Raw genomic sequence first — 22998 nt, forward strand, 5'->3', positions numbered from 1 at the left:
AGTACAGCACCAATTTACAGCCAAGAGTTACAAAACTATTTCAGACTTCACCACCTATATGAGATGCCTGAATTCACGCTATTAGTAAAGCTAATTAGAGAAAGGGGAAAAGGGGGGAAAAAGGGTGATCATAATGTCTCCCTGGGAACAAGTCAAGTAAGAGAACTCAGACTTAAACTCCAGATAATATATAAGAATCTGGAGGTGCTACAGCCTGCTGAATTTGTATTCCCTAAAATGTGAGCCAGGTAGACGTGGATATGTGGTTTCAACTCCATCAACTGATGCCACAAAGACTGCCAGAAGCACCATCTCCTGAATCATTTCCACTATGGAAAATTGGCCCCAGTGGAGAATGTTCCCTGGCATACTGTAGACACAAGCATGGATGGGAAATGTCAGGGATAAACCAGAGATGCAAAGGAACACCAAGTCAGCCATGGTAACTGGGGGACAACAAAGTTGACAGACATTCTGTCTTCCTTTTCTAAGGAGCAATAGAACCAGGATTGGCAGGGGACTGAATCTGAAAGCCAACATGGTTGCTACTCTGAACTTGTCTAAGTTATTCATACCTCAGTTGGTTAGACATGACTTTAATGGATACAGTCAATGTTTATGCCTTAGAAGACCTCACTGGACCCTGTAGGAGAATGAGAAGAAAGGCCAGGAAGGAGGGGATTCAAGCTATGAATGAGAAAGTGGATCTACAGGTGGCACAAGTAGACATGTTTCTCTTTTTGAGGAGGTTTTTGAATATTTCACTGAAGGTTTGTAACAAAATGTGAGTATTCAGATGCTATCGTCTTTCCTGCCTTCTATGAGAGGGATACTCAGGGTTAATGGGTGAAATGAAGAACTGGAGGAAGTGGAAAGATCAACCTTGTTTAAACAGGAAGGGCAGAGAAGTATTCTTAGGATAAAATGATAGATCCATATAAGAGGTGTAAAGTTCAGCATGGGCTAAATGTTAAAGATTTTGGGGCTTTGGAAAAGGGAAAATATTTAGGGACTATCTGTTACTCATTTTAAGTATAAGAAAAATGAATTGAGAAAAATTACTTTATGGAGTTTCTTTTCCTCTATGTATTTCTTTTAATTTAATTTATTTTTTATACAGCAGGTTCTTAATAGTTATCAATTTTATACATATTAGTGTATACATGTCAATCCCAATCTCCCAGTTCATCTCACCACAACCCCCTACACCCACTTTCCCCCCTTGGTGTCCATACATTTGTTCTCTACATCTGTGTCTCTATTTTTGCCTTGCAGACTGGTTCATCTGTACCATTTTTATAGATTCCACATATATGCGTTAATACACAATATTTGTTTTTCTCTTTCTGACTTACTTCACTCTGTATGACAGTCTCTAGGTCCATCCGTGTCTCTACAAATGACCTAATTTCATTCCTTTTTATGGCTGAGTAATATTCCATTGTATATACATACCACATCTTCATTATCCATTTGTATGTCGATGGGTAGTTAAGTTGCTTCCATGACCTGGCTATTGTAAATAGTGCTGCAATGAATATTGGGGTGCATGTGTCTTTTTGAATTATGGTTTTCTCTGGGTATATGCCCAGAAGTAGAAATGCGGAGTCAAATGTTAATTCTATTTTTAGTTTTCCACAGTGGCTGTATCAATTTACTGTTCTCCATAGTGGCTGTATCAATTTACATTCCCACCAACGGTGCAAGAGGGTTCCCTTTTCTCCACACCCTCTCCAGCATTTATTGTTTGTAGATTTTTTGATGATGGCCATTCTGACTGGTGTGAGGTGATACCTCATTGTAGTTTTGATTTGCATTTGTCTAACAATTAGTGATGTTGAGCAGCTTTTCATGTGCTTCTTGGCCATCTGTATGTCTTCTTTGGAGAAACATCTATTTAGGTCTTCAGCCCGCTTTTCGATTGGGTTCTTTGTTTTTTTTTTAATATTGAGCTGCATGAGCAGTTTATATATTTTGGAGATTAATCCTTTGTCCATTGATTCATTTGCAAATATCTTCTCCCATTCTGAGGGTTGTCTTTTCGTCTTGTTTATAGTTTCCTTTGCTGTGCAAAAGCTTTTAAGTTTCATTAGGTCCCATTTTTTTTATTTTTGTTTTTATTTCCATTACTCTAGGAGATGGGTCAAAAAAGATCTTGCTGTTAAAGAGTGATCTTTATGTCAAAGAATGCTCTTCCTATATTTTCCTCTAAGAGTTTTATAGTGTCCGGTCTTACATGTAGGTCTTTACTCCATTTTGAGTTTATTGTTGTGTATGGTATTAGGGTGTGTTCTAATTTCACTCTTTTATATGTACCTATCCAGTTTTCCCAGCACCACTTATTGAAGAGGCTGTCTTTTCTCCATTGTATATCCTTGCCTCCTGTTTCATAGATTAGTTGACCATAGGTGCATGGGTTTATCTCTGGGCCTTCTATCCTGTTCTAGTGATGTATATTTCTGTTTTTGTGCCAGTACCATATTGTCTTGATTACTGTGGTTCTGTAGTATAGTCTGAAGTCAGGGAGTCTGATTCCTCCAGCTCTGCTTTTTTCCCTCAAGTTTGCTTTGGCTATTAGGGCTCTTTTGTGTCTCCATACAAATTTTAAGATTTTTTTGTTCTAGTTCTGAAAAAATTGTAACTGGTAATTTGATAGGGATTGCACTGAATCTGCAGACTGCTTTGCGTAGTATAGTCATTTTCACAATATTGACTCTTCCAATACAAGAACATGGTATATCTCTCTGTCCGTTTGTGTCATCTTTGATTTCTTTCATCACTGTATTACAGTTTTCTGAGTACAGGTCGTTTACCTCCTTAGGTAGGTTTATTCCTAGGTATATTATTATTATTGTTGCAAAGGTGAACAGGATTGTTTCCTTAATTTCTCTTTCTGATCTTTTATTGTTAGTGTATAGGAATGTAAGAGATTTCTGTGCATTAATTTTGTATCCTGCAACTTTACCAAATTCACTGATTAGCTCTAGTAGTTTTCTGGTGTCATCTTCAGGATACTCTAGGTACAGGATCATGTCATCTGCAAACTGTGACAGTTTTACTTCTTCTTTTCCAATTTGTATTCCTTTTATTTATTTGTCTTCTCTGCCATGGCTAGGACATCCAAAACTATGTTGAATAACAGTGGTGAGAGTGGACATCCTCATCTTTTTCCTGATCTTAGAGGAAATTCTTTCAGTTTTTCACCATTGAAAATGATGTTTGCAGTGGGTTTGTTGTACATGGACTTTATTATGTTGAGGTAGGTTCCCTCTATGCCCACTTTCTGGAGAGTTTTGATCATAAACGGATGTTGAATTTTGTCAAAAGCTTTTTCTGCATCTATTGAGATGATCATATGGTTTTCATTCTTCAGTTTATTAATATAGTGTATCACATTGATTGATTTGCATATACTGAAGAATCCTTGCACCCCTGGGATAAATCCCACTTGATCATGGTGTATGATCCTTAAAATGTGGTGTTGGATTCTGTTTGCTAATACTCTGTTGAGGATTTTTGCATATATATTCATCAGTGATAATGGTCTGTATTTTCTTTGTTTTGTAGTATCTTTGTCTGGTTTTGGTATCAGGGTGATGGTGGCCTCATAGAATGAGTTTGGGAGTTTTCCTTCCTCTGCAATTTTTTGGAAGACTTTGAGAAGGATGGGTGTTAGCTCTTCTCTAAATGTGAGATAGAACTCACCTGTGAAGCCATCTGGTCCTGGACTTTTGTTTGCTGGAAGATTTTTAATCACAGTTTCAATTTTATTACTTGTGATTGGTCTGTTCATATTTTCTATTTCTTCCTGGTTCAGCCTTGGAGGGTTATACCATTCTAAGAATTTGTCTATTTCTTCCAGGTTGTCCATTTTATTGGCATAGAGTTGCTTGTAGTAGTCTCTTAGGATGCTTTGTATTTCTGCGGTGTCCATTGTAACTTCTTTTTCATTTTGAATTTTATTGATTTGAGTCCTCTACCTCTTTTTCTTGATGAGTCTGGTAACGGTTTTTCAATTTTGTTTATCTTCTCAAAGAACCACCTTTTAGTTTTATTGATCTTTGCTATTGTTTTCTTTGTTTCTATTTCATTTATTTCTGGTCTGATCTTTATGATTTCTTTCCTTCTCCTAACTTTGTTTTTTTTTTGCTCTTCTTTCTCTAGCTTTTCTTTAGGTGTAAGGTTAAACTGTTTATTTGAGACTTTTCTTGTTTCTTGAGTTAGGGTTGCATTGCTATAAACTTCCCTCTTAGAACTGCTTTTGCTGCATCCCATAGGTTTTGGATAGTTGTGTTTTCATTGTCATTTGTCTCTAGGTATTTTTTGATTTCCTCTTTGATTTCTTCAGTGATCTCTTGGTTATTCAGTAACATATTGTTTAGCCTCCATGTGTTTGTGTTTTTTACATTTCTTTCCCTGTAATTTATCTCTAATCTCATAACGTTATGGTCAGAAAAGATGCTTGATATAATTTCAATTTTCTTAAATTTACTGAGGCTTAATTTGTGACCCAAGATGTAATCTATCCTGGAGAATGTTCCATGTGTACTTGACAAGAAAGTGTAATCTGCTGTTTTCAGATGGAATGTCCTATAAATATCAATTAAATCTATCTGGTCTATTGTGTCATATAAAGCTTGTGTTTCCTTATTAATTTTCTGTCTGGTTGATCTGTCCATTGGTGTAAGTGAGGTGTTATAGTCCGCCAGTATTACTGCGTTACTGTCGATTTCCTCTTTTATAGCTTTTAGCATTTGCCTTATGTACTGAGGTGCTCCAATGTTGGGTGCATATATATTCATAATTGTTATATCTTCTTCTTGGATTGATCCCTTGATCATTATGTAGTGTCCTTCCTTGCCCCTTGTAACATCCTTTATTTTAAAGTCTACTTTATCTGATATGAGTATTGCTACTCCAGCTTTCTTTTGATTTCCATTTGCATGGAGTACCTTTTTCTATCCCCCCTTTTCAGTCTGTATGTGTCCCCAGGTCTGAAGTCTATCTCTGGTAGACAGCATATATACAGGTCTTGCTTTTGCATCCACTCAGTGAGCCTGTGTCTTTTGGTTGGGGCATTCAATCCATTCACATTTAAGGTAATTATCGATATGTATGTTCCTATGACCATTTTCTTAATTGTTTTGGGTTTGTTTTTGTAGGTCCTTTTCTTCTCTTGTGTTTCCCACTTGGAGAAGTTCCTTTACCATTTGTTGTAGAGCTGGTTGGTGTTGCTGAATCCTCTTAGCTTTTGCTTGTCTGTAAAGCTTTTGATTTCTCCATCGAATCTGAATGAGATCCTTAACGGGTAGAGTAATCTTGGTTGTAGGTTCTTCCCTTTCATCACTTTAAATATATTGTGCCACCACCTTCTGGCTTGTAGAGTTTCTGCTGGGAAATCAGCTGTTAACCTTATGGGAGTTCCCTTGTATGCTATTTGTCATTTTTCCTTTGTTGCTTTTAATAATTGGTCTTTGTCTTTAATTTTTGCCAGTTTGATTACTATGTGTCTCGGCATGTTTCTCCTTGGGTTTATCCTGCCTGGGACTTTCTGCGCTACCTGGACTTGGGTGGCTATTTCTTTTCCCATGTTAGGGAATTTTCTGACTATAATCTCTTCAAATATTTTCTCGGGTCCTTTTTCTGTCTCTTCTCCTTCTGGGACCCATATTATGTGAATGTTGGTGCATTTAATGTTGTCCTAGAGGTCTCTTAGGCTGTCTTCATTTGCTTTCATTCTTTTTTCTTTATTCTGTTCTGCGGTAGTGATTTCTACCATTCTATCTTTTCGATCGCTTATCCATTCCTCTGCCTCAGTTATTCTGCTATTGATTCCTTCTAGTGTATTTTTCATTTCATTTATTGTATTGTTCATCTCTGTTTGTTTGTTCTTTAATTCTTCCAGGTGTTTGTTCTTTAATTCTAGGTCTTTGCGTAACATTTCTTGCATCTTCTCAATCTTTGCCTTCATTCTTTTTCCAAGGTCCTGGATCATCTTCACTATCATTATTCTGAATTATTTTTCTGGAAGGTTGCCTATCTCCACTTCATTTAGCTGTTTTTCTGGGGTTTTATCTTGTTCCTTCCTCTTGTACATAGTCCTCTGCCTTTTCATTTTGTCTATCTTTCTGTGAATGTGGTTTTTGTTCTACAGGCTCTTTGGTGGGGCTAATGGTGGACTCCAGGAGGGCTCATGACAAGGAGTACTTCCCAGAACTTCTGCTGCCAGTGTCCTTGTCCCTTGCCATGAGCCACAGCCACCCCCTCCCCCCAACCTCTGCAGGAGACCTTCCATCACTAGCAGGTAGGTCTGGTTCAGTCTCCTTCTCCCATTGCTGGACCTCTAGGTTGGGGAACCTGACGTGGGGCTCAGTACCTTTACTCCAGTGGGTGGACTTCTGTGGTGTAATTATTCTCCAGTTTGTAAGTCGCCCACCCAGCGGTTATGGGATTTGATTTTATTGTGATTGCGCCCCTCCTACCATCTCATTGCAGCTTCTCCTTTGTCTTTGAATGTGGGGTATCTCTTTTGGTGAGTTCCAGTGTCTTCCTGTCGATGACTGTTCAGCAGTTAGTTGTGATTTTGGTGCTGTTGCAAGAGAGAGTGAGCACACATCCTTCTACTCTGCCATCTTGAACCGATCTCCTCCTCTTAGTTTTATGCTCAGCATCTTTTTTTAAACATTAAAGATGGCTTTTAAAAGTTTTAAATATTTGTTTATATGAAATTACAGTTTCTTCTGAATGTGACACTGTGCTGAGGCAGGCTCTGGAGTGTTCTAGCTTTATCTTCGTTATGCTGGCATAGTGTATAGTTAGGCATCTATCTTTTTTCCAATGAGAATTATATTAAAGTGTAAATTATCCAAATTCCATTCTTAACTGGAAATATTCTCTCTAAATTAAGGGGAAGTCAAAATATTGGAGAAGCAAGTCAGCTGTATAAAGGCTTATAAACTGGATTGAAATGGAAATCATAAGGGTTACCAGGGATTTTAAATCAGAGCCTCAGGATTGGAAACGGCATCATAAAATCATTAAATTCAACCACCCAACCAATCAGAATTTGCTTCTGCAATGAACATGACAGATGGCCACCTAGCCTTTGCTGGAACCCTTCTTCCATTGGTGGAGCCATGTCCACTAGGGCAGCCAATTCTTGTTTGGACAATTCTTATCATTATAATGTTTCTTGTATTTAACCCAAATTTAGTCTCTGTGACTCACTGTTATTGGTTTTTGTTCTACTCACTGGATGCAATAGAATGTGGCTGAGAAGAGAGGCCTGACCATTTACTGGCTGCTGACTTAGGGCAAATTTTTAACACAAATAAGAATAAATTTCTGTACTTCTACAGTAGACAAGATAAGTCCTAAATCATGGTTTTATTTTGAGGATTCATGTGATAACATGTAGAATGCATCCAACATAGTACCTTATACATGATATGTTTCTTAAAAATGTTAAAAAAAAACCCTATATCAATGTTACTAATAAAAATGTTACCAGAAAGCCAAGGTTTATGTCGCAGGAATCCAGGTTATCTCTTTGCTATCAAAATGTATCTTTCTGGTCTTATGTTGCTTCAAATAATGAGTCTATATGTTGGAATGAGTCTCTGACACTCTTAATTCTGATTGTAGGTGTTAATGTCCTTGATTTAGAAATCTGGCTCTGACCACTTGAGTTCCCATGTTTTCTCTCTGTTCTGTATAATCTAACACTCCAGTTCTGATCACTGTGCATCTAACTCATGTCTGGTAAATGGATAACTCCTTTCTGGTTTCACTCTGTGTCTAGGTGGGGCATGAACAATCACAATTCCAGGGCAATCAGTGAGAACGATTGAGACCTTTCGTACATATCAAGAATGCTGTATAGTCCTTTTTTTTTTAAGGTTTTTTTTTTGGATGTGGACCTTTTTTTTTTTTTTTTTTTTTTTTGTGCGTTACGCGGGCCTCTCACTGCTGTGACCTCTCCCGTTGTGGAGCACAGGCTCCAGACGCGCAGGCTCAGCGGCCATGGCTCACGGGCCCCGCCGCTCCGCGGCATGTGGAATCCTCCCAGACCGGGGCACGAACGCACGTCCCCTGCATCGGCAGGCGGACTCTCAACCACTGCGCCACCACGGAAGCCCGGATGTGGACCATTTTTAAAGTCTTTATTGAATTTGTTACAATATTGCTTCCGTTTATGTTTTGTTTTTTTGGCCACAAGGTATGTGGGATCTTATCTCCCCGACCAGGGATCAAACCCACACCCCCTGCCTTGGAAGGTGAACTCTTAACCACTGGACCGCCAGGGAAGTCCAAAGAATGCTGTATACTCTTTATGTTCTTCACAGATATGCTCTCAAACTTGTGCACACATAAATCCAATATGAAGGCAATGGTTTGTTTTCCTTGTGGGAATAGGGCTCAGATGCTTCTGGAAGAAGAGTTAGACGTCACCCAAATACCCATGGGTTTACTTCCATCCAAAGAGCTGCATGAGGCCATTTTGTTGGGGGTCATGATAAAAAAAGCCCAGATCCCCCTGCAAGAAAGGAGTGGCTGCCAGGTTTCAGGAAACATTGTCTGCAAACATCCTCTAGCTGCCATCTTCTTCAGAGTCAGCCTTGACTGCAGAGAGTCACCTCATTGAAATCATGGCCTTCCTAGGGAAGCTCACATGTAGTGATTGGCTTAGACAGGTGTAAATGCCTGACCATTTCATCCCACTGTTGGATCTCTGATGGGTGATGCTCATTCTAGAGCTCTCTGCCATGTAGATAGAGACTTTGTTGGGTCTGCATTGCAGTTCACCTTCTCCTTCTACCCAATTCTGCTTCCACTCTCTTTCTTTCACAGAGGTTAATTTCTAAGAAAGATCATGCTCCCCAAAACTCTGTCTTAGCACTTGCTTCTGAAGAAGCCAAGCAGTGATGAGGGCTAAGTGAATAAGGAGGGATTTGTTATTTTGGGTTTTGTATATTTTCCCCCTAAAACCTTCTAGGAGAAAAGGACAATAGAGATGGCTTGTGTTCTTTCCACCCTGTGAAGGAACTGGATTTGAACTCCTGAGGAAAGAGTATAAAGTAGAGGGAATGGTTTAAGCAAAAATTTTAAGACTCTGAGCTAAAGCAACTCTACTTTGAAAGCCACCTGATGAATTTTGAAGTGTGGACAGATCACTTTTCCCCTAACAGATCACAGTCGACAGAAGGGCAGCCTGATCAATCTCTGTGCTTGGATAATTACCAAGTAAGAGTAACTATACCCAATGAAGCAGGTACAGTGAGAAGACACCTTGAAGAGGAGGGAGAATTTGTAGACTTTCTCCTAAACCCATATGAGACATCACTACTCAGGTGATGGAGAGGCTGGAGTAATACAGCAGAATAGGCTTGGAGTAATGGGGATCTGGGCATTGATATCAGTGTTGCCACATGTGTACATGTTAATTGATGGACTGTGAGATAATCGGGTTACAACCACAGAAATTAATGTGCTCTGTAAATATGCTGCATAGTTGAAAGCAAGTAAACGTAAAAGTAACAATAACAAGAAACCAATAGGCAGATTAAGTATATAAATGCCAAGGATCTATTGTTTAAATCAATTCCAGGGATCAGTAGCTTTCAACAACTCCCTGACAATTTTCTGAGATCAGTCTACCTTCCAGGAAATCATTTACAACTCTGCATCTACTGACCCATATGGATTTGACTGAGGTTTAGAACAAGGTGAAAACAAGTTCAAAAGAAGACATCTATGAGACTCAGAAGAATGAAATGAAAGATCTATGGATTTCCAGTCATTAAATACAAATTCTCTGATGTGATATACTTTTTCAAGTGTTAAAATGTCATGGTGTTGTCTTATTGCAAACATTAGAAAACAATCTCTTCTCTAGAATTAGGAATCATTACTAACCACTATAATAATTGTTGAGATGCCAAAGAAGACAGTGTGTATGTTCTGCATAGCCTGATTAAATTATCTTCAAGGACACAGAAATAAATGCATTGTGATCTGTCCTCTGCAAAGGGCCTGATATATTTAGATTTTCATTAAGATGGGCTCAAACACAAAATGTCTTCAGTTATCCAGGAATGTAATTAACCACTTCCTAAGATTCCTAATTAATCAATGCTATTTTCCCCCATATTTGGTTAATTGAACTGTCAGCCTCTACTGTGGTCTGGGGTATGTGGATAATTTGGGCCAGCAGCATCAGGGACATTCAAACTCAAGGTCATTTCCCCATTGAAACAGCCTCCTTACATTGAATGTGAACTCTCATCCTCTGTGTGAAACACATCTTTAGTCAACAGCCACACTCTAAAAATATATTTTAAAATTTAAGACAAAGAATGCTGAAATAGTGATATATTTACTGAAAAAATATATGAAAAAGTTTTAGAGTCCGAAAGACTTAAACGTGAATCCCTGCTCTTTTGGGTAACAGCTAATTTTGGGAAAGTTATTTCTCAGTTTCTTTCTCTGTTAAATAGAACTAATATTAATTGATACTTTATTGTACTGCTGTGAGAGACTAGAGGTAATGTTTGGATAACACCAAACACATAACAGATATGTAATAATTAGTTGCTATTATTACTTTTATTTTTATTACTGCCACTATGTTTATTCTCAGTTTTCCAGATTACAGTCAAGTATCAAAAAATCTCATGGGCTTCCCTGGTGGCGCAGTGGTTGAGAGTCCGCCTGCCGATGCAGGGGACACAGGTTCGTGCCCCGGTCCGGGAAGATCCCACATGCCACGGAGCTGCTGGGCCCGTGAGCCATGGCTGCTGAGCCTGCGCGTCCGGAGCCTGTGCTCCGCAATGGGAGAGGCCACAACAGTGAGGCCCGCATACCGCAAAAAAAAAAAAAAAAATCTCATAATTCCAGGCATATGAGATGATCTCATGACTCCCATGGAATACTGATATGTCTGTTTCAAAAGTGTATTATCAAGTTTGAGAGCCTCTGACTTGTAGGGCCAACATAAGCAGGATGGTCTGCAAAGCTCATTCCATCTGCTCAGCCTCTCCTCAAATACAACTATGCTGACCCTACCCAAGCATCTCTGGGGACTTCACTATAAGGTCCATGGACCTTTGAGTCACTTACTTCAGCGGATGCTGTCATTTGCTTCACTACCTGAGCAATGACAATGGTATAACCAATCTTTCCTTTCTAGATACCACTTTTCCCATCACTGAGTAGGGGAAGAAAAGTGCATTTGTCCATTCCCTCATCCATCAGATTTCCTGAGGGTCTTCTAACTGCCCAGCACCCTTCTGTTTTAGGGGAACACATCAATTAACAAGACATAGTATTCATCCTCAAAAACACACAAACAAAGGTGAAAGACAACAGGATTCAATAAACTAAAATCTGTGTTTAAAGGACAGATTTTGAAGTCAGACAGACCTGCAGTCTAATCCAGGTTTTGCTTTTATTTAGCTGCTTGGTCTGGACGAGTAATTGGACAAGTAATGGGGAGAGTACCTACCACAGGTCATCAGGAGGACCTCATGCACTAAAGGAAATGAATGCTCAGAGCAGTGTTTTGTGCATAGTGAGAGTGCAGTAAATATTAGTAGCAGTAGTAATGGTGAAAAATGATTATGATAACATTAATTACTATTTGTATTATTATCAGTTCAAAATGTCAGAAGCAGACACCACAGCGATGGGGGAGCGTATTGAAAATGGAGGCAGAGAAGCAGGCAAAGGCCAGATTATGAAGGGCTTTGCAGGGACCGAGGGGGCAGTGAGGATCGTTTCAGAGTTTTATAAAGAGGAGTTTTGAGCAGGAGAAAACAACCTGGCCTTTCAATTCCAAAAGATTGCTTGCCCCTGGGGTGGAATTGTAAGTGTCTGCAAGCCCAGGATTGGTCCACTCCCATGAACCACAGGTGTCCCCCTCCTTGATGTGTCTTGAAAAATTAAAATGAGGACAGTTCAGTCAACAGAGTGTCTGTGAAATTAATGAACCCCTTCACCTTCAATACCTGGTAATTATATCTTTCAATTAAACCAACTCTCTTGCTGTCTACGATCTTATAAATTAACTCACAGCTTTACATCTTTCCAGCCAGATCTTTCCAGGACTCCAGCCTATGATGCCAGAGATGGAGAGTGAGCTCAGAGAAGGCAAATGCAGGACCTCATTTAATAACCGTCTGCTTGTCCCCTGAGTCTCTTCCCGCTCAGATTGGCCACCAGAACCAAAAGTGTACTTTTTTGTGTAACTCATAATCATTTTGGACTGTATTTGAGCATATCTCATGACTCACTGAAAAGGAAGAATCGAACTAATGAAGTCTGTTGTTGAATCTAGTTCATATGAATTCATTCATTCACTGAATTTTTGAGAGCCAGGACATTTTCTAGAGATAGAAGAAATGATCCTTTGTGGGGCATGGGTCATCTCTGTCATGAAAAAAATAAACCCACATGACTTAAAAAAAGTTCAGTTCACATGTATATTTATTGACTCTTCATTTAGAAGACAATTTTCCAGTTTTAAATATGTGCGAATTACTGAACATTTTTTGATAAAGAAAGTATAGGAAGATTTAAGAGGATATAGCAGAGGTTCTTCAACTGATCAAGGGCTCAACAAGTCAGGTCAAGAGGCAACCTTTCCACTGAGACCTGCAGGGTTGACAGAATAAAGGTAAATGTATTAGGAGAATTACATTGTAGGCGAGGGGGACATGGAAAGTACATGGAACAGAGTTCTGTAGAGCTGGACTGTAGAGCAAGATGGAGAGATGACGTGATGAAAGAAGAAAGGGTCACAACATGTAGGGTCTTGTAATGATGTTCAGGAGTTTTGGATTTTGTCTTAAAAGCTAACAGAAGCTGTGTACGGATATTAAGCTAAGGGTTTTCATGACCCTCACAGATATGGTATTTTTCATGTTATCATTAAATGATCACTCTACTTGCAATGTAAGGAAGTGTCTGGAAGGTAGTAAGGCTGGAAATAGAATGACTATATTGAAGATCCTTGTGAAAATCCTAGAGGACTAGGAAAGGAACAGTGGAGACAGAGATGTAGATTTTCATAGAGTGGGTGATTGACAGGATGTGTGTGATGAGAAAAGGGGAATTTTAAAATGAGGACTGACTAAAATAAGTCAGAGAAAGGCAAATAGTGTATAATCTCACTTATATTTGGAATCTAAAAAACAAACAAACAATAACAAAAACAAAACTCACAGAAACAGAGAATACATTGGTAGTTGCCGGAGGTGAGGGGTGGAGAGGCTGGGGAAAATGAATGAAGGCGGTCAAAAGGTACAAACTTCCAGGGACTTCCATGGTGGTCCAGTGGTAAAGAATCCACCTTCCAATGCAGGGGACGCGGGTTCGATCTCTGGTTGGGGAACTAAGATCCCACACGCCACAGGGCAACTAAGCCCACGTGCCGCAACTACTGAGCTCATGCGCCTCAACTAGAGAGCTTCTGTGCTGCAAACTACAAAGCCCACGTGCTCTGGAACCCACATGCCACAACTACAGAGCCCATGCACCCTGGAGCCTGTGTGCCACAGCTAGAAAAGTGAAAAGCTGCACGCCACAACTAGAGAGAAGCCCCATGCGCACCACAACAAAGAGCCCATGCATCACAACGAAAGATCCCACATGCCTCAGCTAAGACCCAACACAGCCAAAATAATAATAATAAATAAATAAATATAAATATAAAAAAGGTCCAAACTTCCAGTTATAAGATAAATAAGTTCTGGAGATGTAATAACAGCATGGTGACTATTGCTAACAACACTGCATTTCATGTTTGAACGTTGCTGAGAGAGTAGATCTTAAAAGTTCTCATCACAAGAAAAAAAAAATAGTAACTATGTGAGGTGATGAATGTTAACTAAAGTTATTTTGGTAATTATTTCTCAATATATGTATATATCAAATCATCATTATGTACACCTTAAACTTCTACAATGTTATAAGTCAGTTATATCTCAATAAAAATGGGAAAAAAATTAAAATGTCAAATTAAAAATGCATACTAGCTTCCTGGTTTGAGTTACTGAGTAGTTGCAAAGCATTTTAGCTTTTACTGAAAAAGGGTCCCAAAAGTAAAGGTAACAGAGCTCCTTAGAAGGCAGGCTGTTACTTATTGCATGTCTATCAAATGGATCATGGTGGCAGGGTCTTCTTTGATAATCTGAAAATTGAACTCAAGCATTGGACCTATTGGGTGCAGACTTTGGTCTTCTGTCCAGTAGTATATAACATGTATGAATAGCCTGAGGGATTTATATAGAAAATAGAAATAGTATTTTCATAATCCTTACCTCCTTTTCTCACCCTAACAATGCTCCAACCCCCGATTCAGAGGTGAGAAAACAGAAGTTAAAGAGTTAATGAATTGGTACACATGAGGTGTTAACTAGGTCTTTGTTTGAGTTCCTTGATCTTTCCAAATGAACATGGAATTGTCTCACTGGCCACAGGTGTTTAGGGATCACCTACTATGTCTGTAGACCTTCTACAATCTATGAAGTTTAGTTTTGTGAAAGCAATGATTTTATCAGCTGATTGGTTTTTGGAGCTCAGAGACAAAAATGCCCCTGAGAGGAAACACATTGGAACGATCAGTTGTTTCTTTCATGCTTCCTACAGTGATGTGAAAAAGACAAGTCTTCCTGGAGTAAAAATTCTGAAAACAGCATTTATGGCCCTGCAATCCCATCCTCAGAACACTGTGACATAATTTGCTCTTATTGCTGGGACATTCCAGTGGCCATATCTTTTCCTATCACTCAGGGACTGGCACAGAGAAATCTGATCTTTAGTCCACTGACCCCAACATCATTCTCTATGTCTCTGGGCCCTCCCTGACATTTTTCATTCTACTTAACTCTCCAGCATTGTCTAAGCTCTAGTTTCCGTATCAGGCTTCTGTTTCAGGAAAAGACTGCATCAGCCCAAGTTTTATGACCTCTTGAACTTCACTGTCAATTTAGACAGAAAACACAACAAATGTTTTTACTGAATTTTGTATAACCCAAGACTTCCTGGCACAATGTGTGGCCATCCAGATCCAGGACTCATATTCTGACTACTTATCTAGATTAAATATGACAACAGCAGAAAGGGATCTGGGTGAATAAAAACACTTGATAAAGCTCCAATCTTCATTAAAATCAAAGACTTTGAAGTCAGCCATATCTGGGTTCAAGTCCCACTTCTTAACTCTAAGACAATAGGCAATTTATATAACTTCTCTAAGTCTCAGTTTTCCTATTGGTAACACAGAATTAATAAAGAGGACTCAGTAAAATAATGTGTGAAGCCCCGATATAATATCTAGCACATACCTAGCATGATAACGGAAAGCTATTTTTTCCTGTTTACTCACAATTTGACTTGATCTCTGCTATCCAATATTCACCCCTATTTACCCTTAACTAATTTGTGAATCATAGCAGTCATAGTGGTTTACTTATAAACTTGTACTAAATTTTGCTGTGAGTTTAATAATATAACAATATAATCTGGCTAGCATTTGTTGAGTATTGAGGATATACTGAGTATTTACCCCGTGTCAGGCAGTACACTAAAGGCTTCATATGCATCATCACTAGTAATGATTACAATAAAGAGGATGCATAACTGCAATTATCTCTCACCCCCTTGTTTTTAAAGGTGAAGAAACTGGGTCTCAGAGGTGTCAAATGAATTATCTAAGATCACAAAACTAAAAACTCCAGAAAATAAGATTGAAAAACCATAGCTGTTTGACTCAGCAAATTTACACTATACAGACTATTATTAATTTTTAATGTCCTTCCAAATAATATCACATTTTTCTTTAAAAATTTCCCATAAGTAGGACTTGTCCCTAATTCAGACTTTAGTTTTTTAGATTGGAGATTTCACATCCTTCAGTGCAAATCAATAAGCATTTTGGAGAATACACTGATGAGGTTTTGAGGAAGGTACATCTTGTGTGTCTTCCATAAGATAGAGGGGATGGCTGTACGATTACTTATTTTTCTTAAAGAAAGGTAACATCTGCATTTATTCTAGGACAATACCAGAAACTAGTTACCTTACAGGACATGTGTCACGTGCAGCCACAGGTTCCAGAAGCAGATGGAATGTGCTAAACAGTGTATGTATGAATTAGCTCTGGGAATAACTTCTACTCAGGGTATAAAAGAAATTAGGAGGTGAGCCAAATTAAAATTAGGCAGCGGGCCTACGCAAAATGGTACTCTTTTGCCTCCTTTTCCTACTGTGTGTGTGTGCACACATGTATGCATGTACTGAATGTACACATCACACACACATACACATTCCTACCCATATGTCTTGTAAATCCACTCTATAATCCTGAGAGGTCAAAACATTTTTTCCTTGACATTCAAGGCCCTGGACTAACAGACGTTGTGGTAGGTTTTCAGTTCCGTTTGAAAGCACCTGATGGACGTAAGACCTAGAAAAATTCATTTAACACTTCTGGGTCAAATATCTGTCTTGTAAAACAAGACCATGAGGAAGATTATCTTTTCTTCCTGTTGTATCTAATATTGGGAGCACACGATTCTATAAACCTAATACTACCTAATACCGCAGAATCAGACTATATTCACATAACTAATCTCCAACATTTCCTGATCCTCCAAGCTACAAACAACATTCCTGTCTACAAAGCTTTAAACTACTGGCTGAATTAATTAGCAGACTGTAGTAGTGTGCAATAAAAAATAAAACTGTCATGATTATTCAGGCTTTCTGTATCTAGACCCTAAGAAATTTTACTGTTTCACTACTCCTTGAATCTGAACTCACCTTGTGACTTGTTTTAATCAATAGATTGTCATGGAATTGACATGGTGTATCTCCCATAGCCTACGCATCAAAAAGCTTTGTGTATTTCTACTCTCTCTCTCTCTCTGTCTCTCTGAAACCTGACAAGCTTCCAGGAAAACAAGCTCAGTATAACATGCTGGAGAACAAGAAGCCACATGGAGCAGAGTTGATACATTATAGCTGAAGTCATCTAGACAAACCAACCCTCAGGCCATTGCGGGCAGGTGACCACACTGCATAAATGAGTGAGCTCAGACAAGACCCAACTAACTTGCTGACCCATAGAATTGTGAGCTAAATTAACATTTAGCTGGAATGGTTTGTTATACAGCAAAAGTAAACTAACTGATACACGGAGCTGTCTACCTGACTTATGAAAATCTTCACACATTCACAACTTGCTTGGATTCCATTTCTTCATAAAGTCTACTCATCATTTTAAGCTACATTGAACGTACTCATTCGCTGAACAAACACTTAGTGACTGTCCATTAGTATTTTTACTGCTAGTAAACTTTGGTGCTTCATTTATCACATTAACACTGCCTGTATCAGGCTATCTGTTAGCATCCTACCACATGATAGGCTATTTCCTCTATCATAGCAACTGGAAGGCTAAAATCCATATTTCCTAGACATTTTTGTCAGCCTATTCCAATTTAGGTTTTTACCAGTGAGAGGTACTGGCAAGATATTTGGAAAGTTAGAAAGAAAGAGACGGCACTCACACTCTCGCAGCAGTTGATTCTAGGCTTAAACACAAGGCAGATGTGACGTTTTGTCAGTGACTTGCATACATTCTCCTGTAAATTACTTACTTCAATGCTCCCAGCAGCTGATATAATTGGCAGAAAATTATCTGAGATTTTTGTACTTCTTGGATTCCCAAGTGGTATCAGCATCTTCCCTGACCATTTCTATCCCTGTCCTTCAAAATGCTTTGTCAGAATTTAATTTCCTGCATTAAATTCTCTTCTGTTTGAAATATTTAGTTTCCCTTTCCCACACTGAACCTTGAGAAGTTTTTAATATGTACTTTTTTCATTTATATAATTATATTATTTAGTGCTACTACTGAGCAAGTAAGTAACCATAAGAAATGTGGTTCATCACTCCAATTTTTAAAAAAATGAGTAGATTGAGATCCAGAGAAATGAAATGACTTATCCAAAGCAATCATAATTTACTGTCAAAGCTAAGATTGCTATGATCATTGATTGGCATAATCAGACCTGTAAATTTAAACTTAGAAAAAACATGGAGTCAGACGTTTATTTAGTAACAGTCCAGGTTCTGTGGGGGGCAATGAAGTAGCGTTAGGGCTGGGGTGGAAAGCAGGGGGCAGTAAGAGTACAAGGCTTCCAGGACACCTAACCTCACTTAAAGCAGAGCAGCTTCATTTTAATCTACTCTATGTATATGGCTTCCTTTTAATATTTCATTTAGAGTTAGATAACACGGATTAAAATATTTTTCCAACTATTGTGTTAATAAGGGAATCTGTTGATTGTGACATTAGAAATGAATGACAATAAAGTAGGGAATAAGTTTTTTCAAAACATGTCTTGTTTTTTAAACAAATTGTGAGGAATAAATGACATACAATAACCTGCATATACAATTATGCAGTTATATACAGTTGCATATGCACATGTACCTGTGAAACAATCACCACAAGATAACAAATATTTCCATCACTTTTCAAAATTTTCTCGAGCCCTTTGTAATCAATCACCCCTCTACTCCCACTCTCACAAAACCTGTGATCTGACTTCTGTCACTACAGATTAGTTTGCATTTTCTAGAATGTTATACAAATGAAATTATGCACAATGTACATTTTTTTCTGGTTCCTTTTATTCAGCATAAAGTTTTTCAGATTCACTGATGTGGTTGCACATATCAGTTTGCTTTTTTTTTTAAAATCACAGATAAAGTATTCTGCTATATGAATATACAAAAATCTGTTCATTCATTCACCTGCAAAGGGACATTTGGGATGTTTTCAGTTTTTCAGTCATTACAAATAAAGCTGCTATATACATTTGTGTACAAATATTAGTGAGGCTGTATGATTTCATTTATTTGAGGTAAATATGTAGAAGTTGAGTTTCTGGGTCTCATAGTAGGGTGTGTGTTTAACTTTGTAAGAAACTATAAAACTGTTTTCAAGGTGGTTGTACCATTTCACATCCCATCAATAGCTTGCAAGAGCACAGTTGCTCCACATAACTCGCCAATACTTAGAATTATCACTCTTTTTAGTTTTAGCCATACTAATGTGTAGTTAATGGTATCTCACTTAAAAATAAATAAATAAAGACCATACTTTATTCAGAGTTCCTTAGTTTTCACCCACTATCCTGTTTGTGCATGTGTTCCAGGATCCATTTCAGGATAGCACATTATATTTAGTCATCCTATCTCCTTAGGCTCATCTGGGCAGTAACAGCTCATCAGACTTTGTTTTTGACCTTGACAGTTTTGAGTACCAATCAGGAATTTTGCAGAAAGTTCTCCAATTGGGATTTGTCTTATGTTTTCAAAAGTTAAAAATGGTATTTCATAATTAGAGTGGAATTATAGGTTTTGAGGTGGAAGACCATAGGGGTAAAGCATCATTCTCATCACATCACATCAAGAGTACATACCATAGGGTTTCCCTGGTGGCACAGTGGTTAAGAATCCGCCTGCCAATGCAAGGGGCATGGGATCGAGCCCTGGTCTGGGAAGCTTCCACTTGCAGCGGAGCAACTAAGCCCGTGCGCCACAACTACTGAGCCTGCATTCTAGAGCCCGCGAGCCACAACTACTGAAGCCCGCGCGCCTAGAGCCTGTGCTCTGCAACAAGAGAAGCCACCGCAATGAAAAACCCGTGCGCCGCAATGAAGAGTAGCCCCTGCTTGTCACAACTAGAGAAAGCCCGTGCAGCAACGAAGACCCAACACAGCCAAAAATAAATAAATAAATAAAATTAATTAATTAAAAAAAAAAGAGTACATACCATCAACATGATTTATCACTACCGATATTAACCTTGATCACTGGGCAAGGGTAGCTTTCTTCTTGATGAGGTTATATTTCCCCCCTTAATACTGTACTCTCTGGAAAGAAAGCACTGTGTGCAGCCCATACTTAAGGGGTTGGAGTTATGCTCTACCACCTTGAAAGTGGAGTATCTACATATTTTACAGTTGACCATTGAACAACATGGGAGTGAGCGGCACCAACACCTGTGCAGCTGAAAATCCACTTATAACTTTACAGTAGGCCCTCCCCATCCATGGTTCCACATCCACGGATTCAGCCACTGAGGATCATGTATTTTTTGAAAAAAATCCGCATATAAGTGGACCTATGCAGTTCAAACCCATGGTGTTCAACTTTAATGGGAATTCTTCTGCCAGAGCCATGAGGAGATCTTTCTCGTGTTTTCACCCTGAGAACCTGGTGGGGTTCTCAAAGTAAAGGCCGCAAATGTGTGGAGACGCCCCTAAGACAGCAGTAATCAGAAGTTTCTCACTCTCGTGCTCATCCATACTATCTGTAGCTACTTATCAAAATTACCATTTATGTGTTTCTACCAGTTTATGGCTCTCAGCAGCTTCTGCTCTAGGTAAGCAGAACTTGGTTATCTCTCTCTGTAAGAGCCTGTCTCTCCATATTTCAGGGTGCAGGTTTACCCTGCAAATTCTATTCTCTGCTAATTCCAAGAAAAGTCTTTGATCTTCAGTTTGATATTCAGTTTGTTTATCTTGTAAGAATGAGTGTTGACTTCCAAGTTCTTTACATAGTGGAGTTGAAATCCAAAGTTTCCTCTCATGGTGGTTTTGAATTGCATTTCACAGAAAGGAGTTTTGTATTTTTAAGGAACTGCTGTGTTGGGTCTGTGATATTTTTTGTTATTTTTCCCTGTCTCTTTTTGTTGCTAAATGCTACCAATGGTATGTAATTTCAATGAGGTTTCATGGTGGAAGCATACTTTAATTATATATCTATCCCTGATATCTAACATTGTGCACGTCCTTGATAAATTTATATTAAATGAATGAACTAAATCCAGAGAAAGAAAAGGGTCTATTATTAAACTCAAAGTCCTACTGAGGTAAGAGCAAATCTTTAGTATTGAAAAGCTTTCAATGAGATACTGACTTGAATACTAGTAACAATGATGCAAATAGTTGCACTTTTTGAGCATTTACTATGTGAAAGTCACATAGTAAATGTGATATATTTGTGATATATTAACTCAGTTAGTACTAGCAACCCCCATCATACACCTGAGGAAACTCAAGTCTAGAGAAGTTAATGTTACAGCAGGTTAATAGCAGAGTCAAATTTCAATCCCAATTCTGACTTTCTTACAAACTCTGCCCTTAACTATTGTCCGTTACAACAGTGTTTCTGCTACTAGCTGGTAGTAGCAAATGCATGATAATAAACCATGGAAATAATATTAACTGAACCAGCTGAAGTCTTTAAAACCAAAGAACTAGATTAGAACCAGGGTGTACTATGTAATGGCTCTGTGAAATTATATAACAGCCTTCAACTTGTCAACTCTTGAGGTTTCATCTGGAAAAATAAGGAAAATAACTTTTTATGTCCCTATTAGGACTAAATGTGGTTTACTGCATTTAATTAGTAGTAGTTTTCTTTCCTTTTATTTCTTATAGTGGCTTAGAGAAAATGGAAATCAGTAAGGCTTTCTGCCCTCCCTTTAAACATTTCATTTTCTTATTTTTTTCTCTGATCTTTTTTGTTTGGTCTCCTGGGAATGATGGTCCATGAGATGCCAAATTCTGTCTGGTTGGCTAAAGAGAATGAAATGGAATTTATTAATGTTAAGCTTATATTGATCCCATAACTTCCCTGGATGATCTGGAAGTTAACTATTGGCCCTTGAGGTCCATCATTATGAGCCACAAAATTTGTTCTTAAGTAGAGAGAACATCTTGATAATAGAAAGTTGCAGTTGATAAAACATGATCATCGTCTTTAACTGAGGTTTGGTGTGGTCAAATGAGGCAGTTCCCTAGAGTGTTTGAGAGTGTGTAAGTCAGCAATACCATTTCCTCACCTGTAAAACTGGGATTAAAAGCAACCATCTACATCAAAAGAATTTTATACATTTACAGATTTATTCAACAAATATTGACTGAGTCCTCTTCTAGAAAATTAAGATAAAGCAATGAACAAAGCAGACAAAAATCCTTATGGCTAGGAAAGGAGGAAAATGAAGTTCATAAGCCCAGTTGCTTGTAGGTTGATAGATACAGTGGTGGGATCTTATGGACATTCTTTCCTGATTGTGGCAAAAAGTAAATGTTTTAAGGAACTCTCATAATCAGGATAATTAATGCTAGGTTCTATAATAAACAGTTCCAAAACTTTAGTAGCTTAACACAACAAAAGTTTATTTCTTGCTCACAACCCATTCCAACATGTCAGGTGAGCATGCGGGCTTTGGAGAGGAGACTCTGACCCATAACATCATTCAAGAACCAAGAGCTGACAGAGGAACTGTAATCTTTAGTGATTCTCAGTACATGCCACCAGAGATCCATTTGAGCCTTTCTATCCTTCCAGCTAGTAGGCAACAAGACAGAACATCATGCAGAGCATTCCATGGGCATTCCTGGATAGGACAGTATTCAATGACATGACCCCAATTTACTACAAGTAAAGTGGGAAATGTACCTTTGTTTGTGCTCAAAAAGAAAATGAAACAGGCTGGGTAAACTCATAGCATTGTCTGTATCTCAGGAACCAAATGGGATAATGTTTGTAAAGTACCTGGCCCTGCCTGGCACATAGTAAAATTTCAATAAATGGTAGCTATTACCACCACTGGGATTTTAATTTGTTAGACTATAACACATGTTTACTGAATTCAGGTAATTAAAGAATGGAACTTTTTGTTTTGTGTCAACCCATTTGATCATAAGAATAGTGATGCCATATTACATTTGCATTACATTTTATTGTTTATGAATTACTTACACAGATATGACTTCATTTTGTTTTCATTTTTTCTTCTCAGTACCACGTGAAATGTGTAGATAGTATTCCTATTTTAAATATGATCAAATATGCTCAGAGAATGGTGTATTATGGCCAAGTTATTACAGCTAATAAATGACAGAGACAATTCAA

This window comes from Orcinus orca, chromosome 6 (assembly GCF_937001465.1).
Source record: "Orcinus orca chromosome 6, mOrcOrc1.1, whole genome shotgun sequence".
Lineage (NCBI taxonomy): Eukaryota > Metazoa > Chordata > Mammalia > Artiodactyla > Delphinidae > Orcinus > Orcinus orca.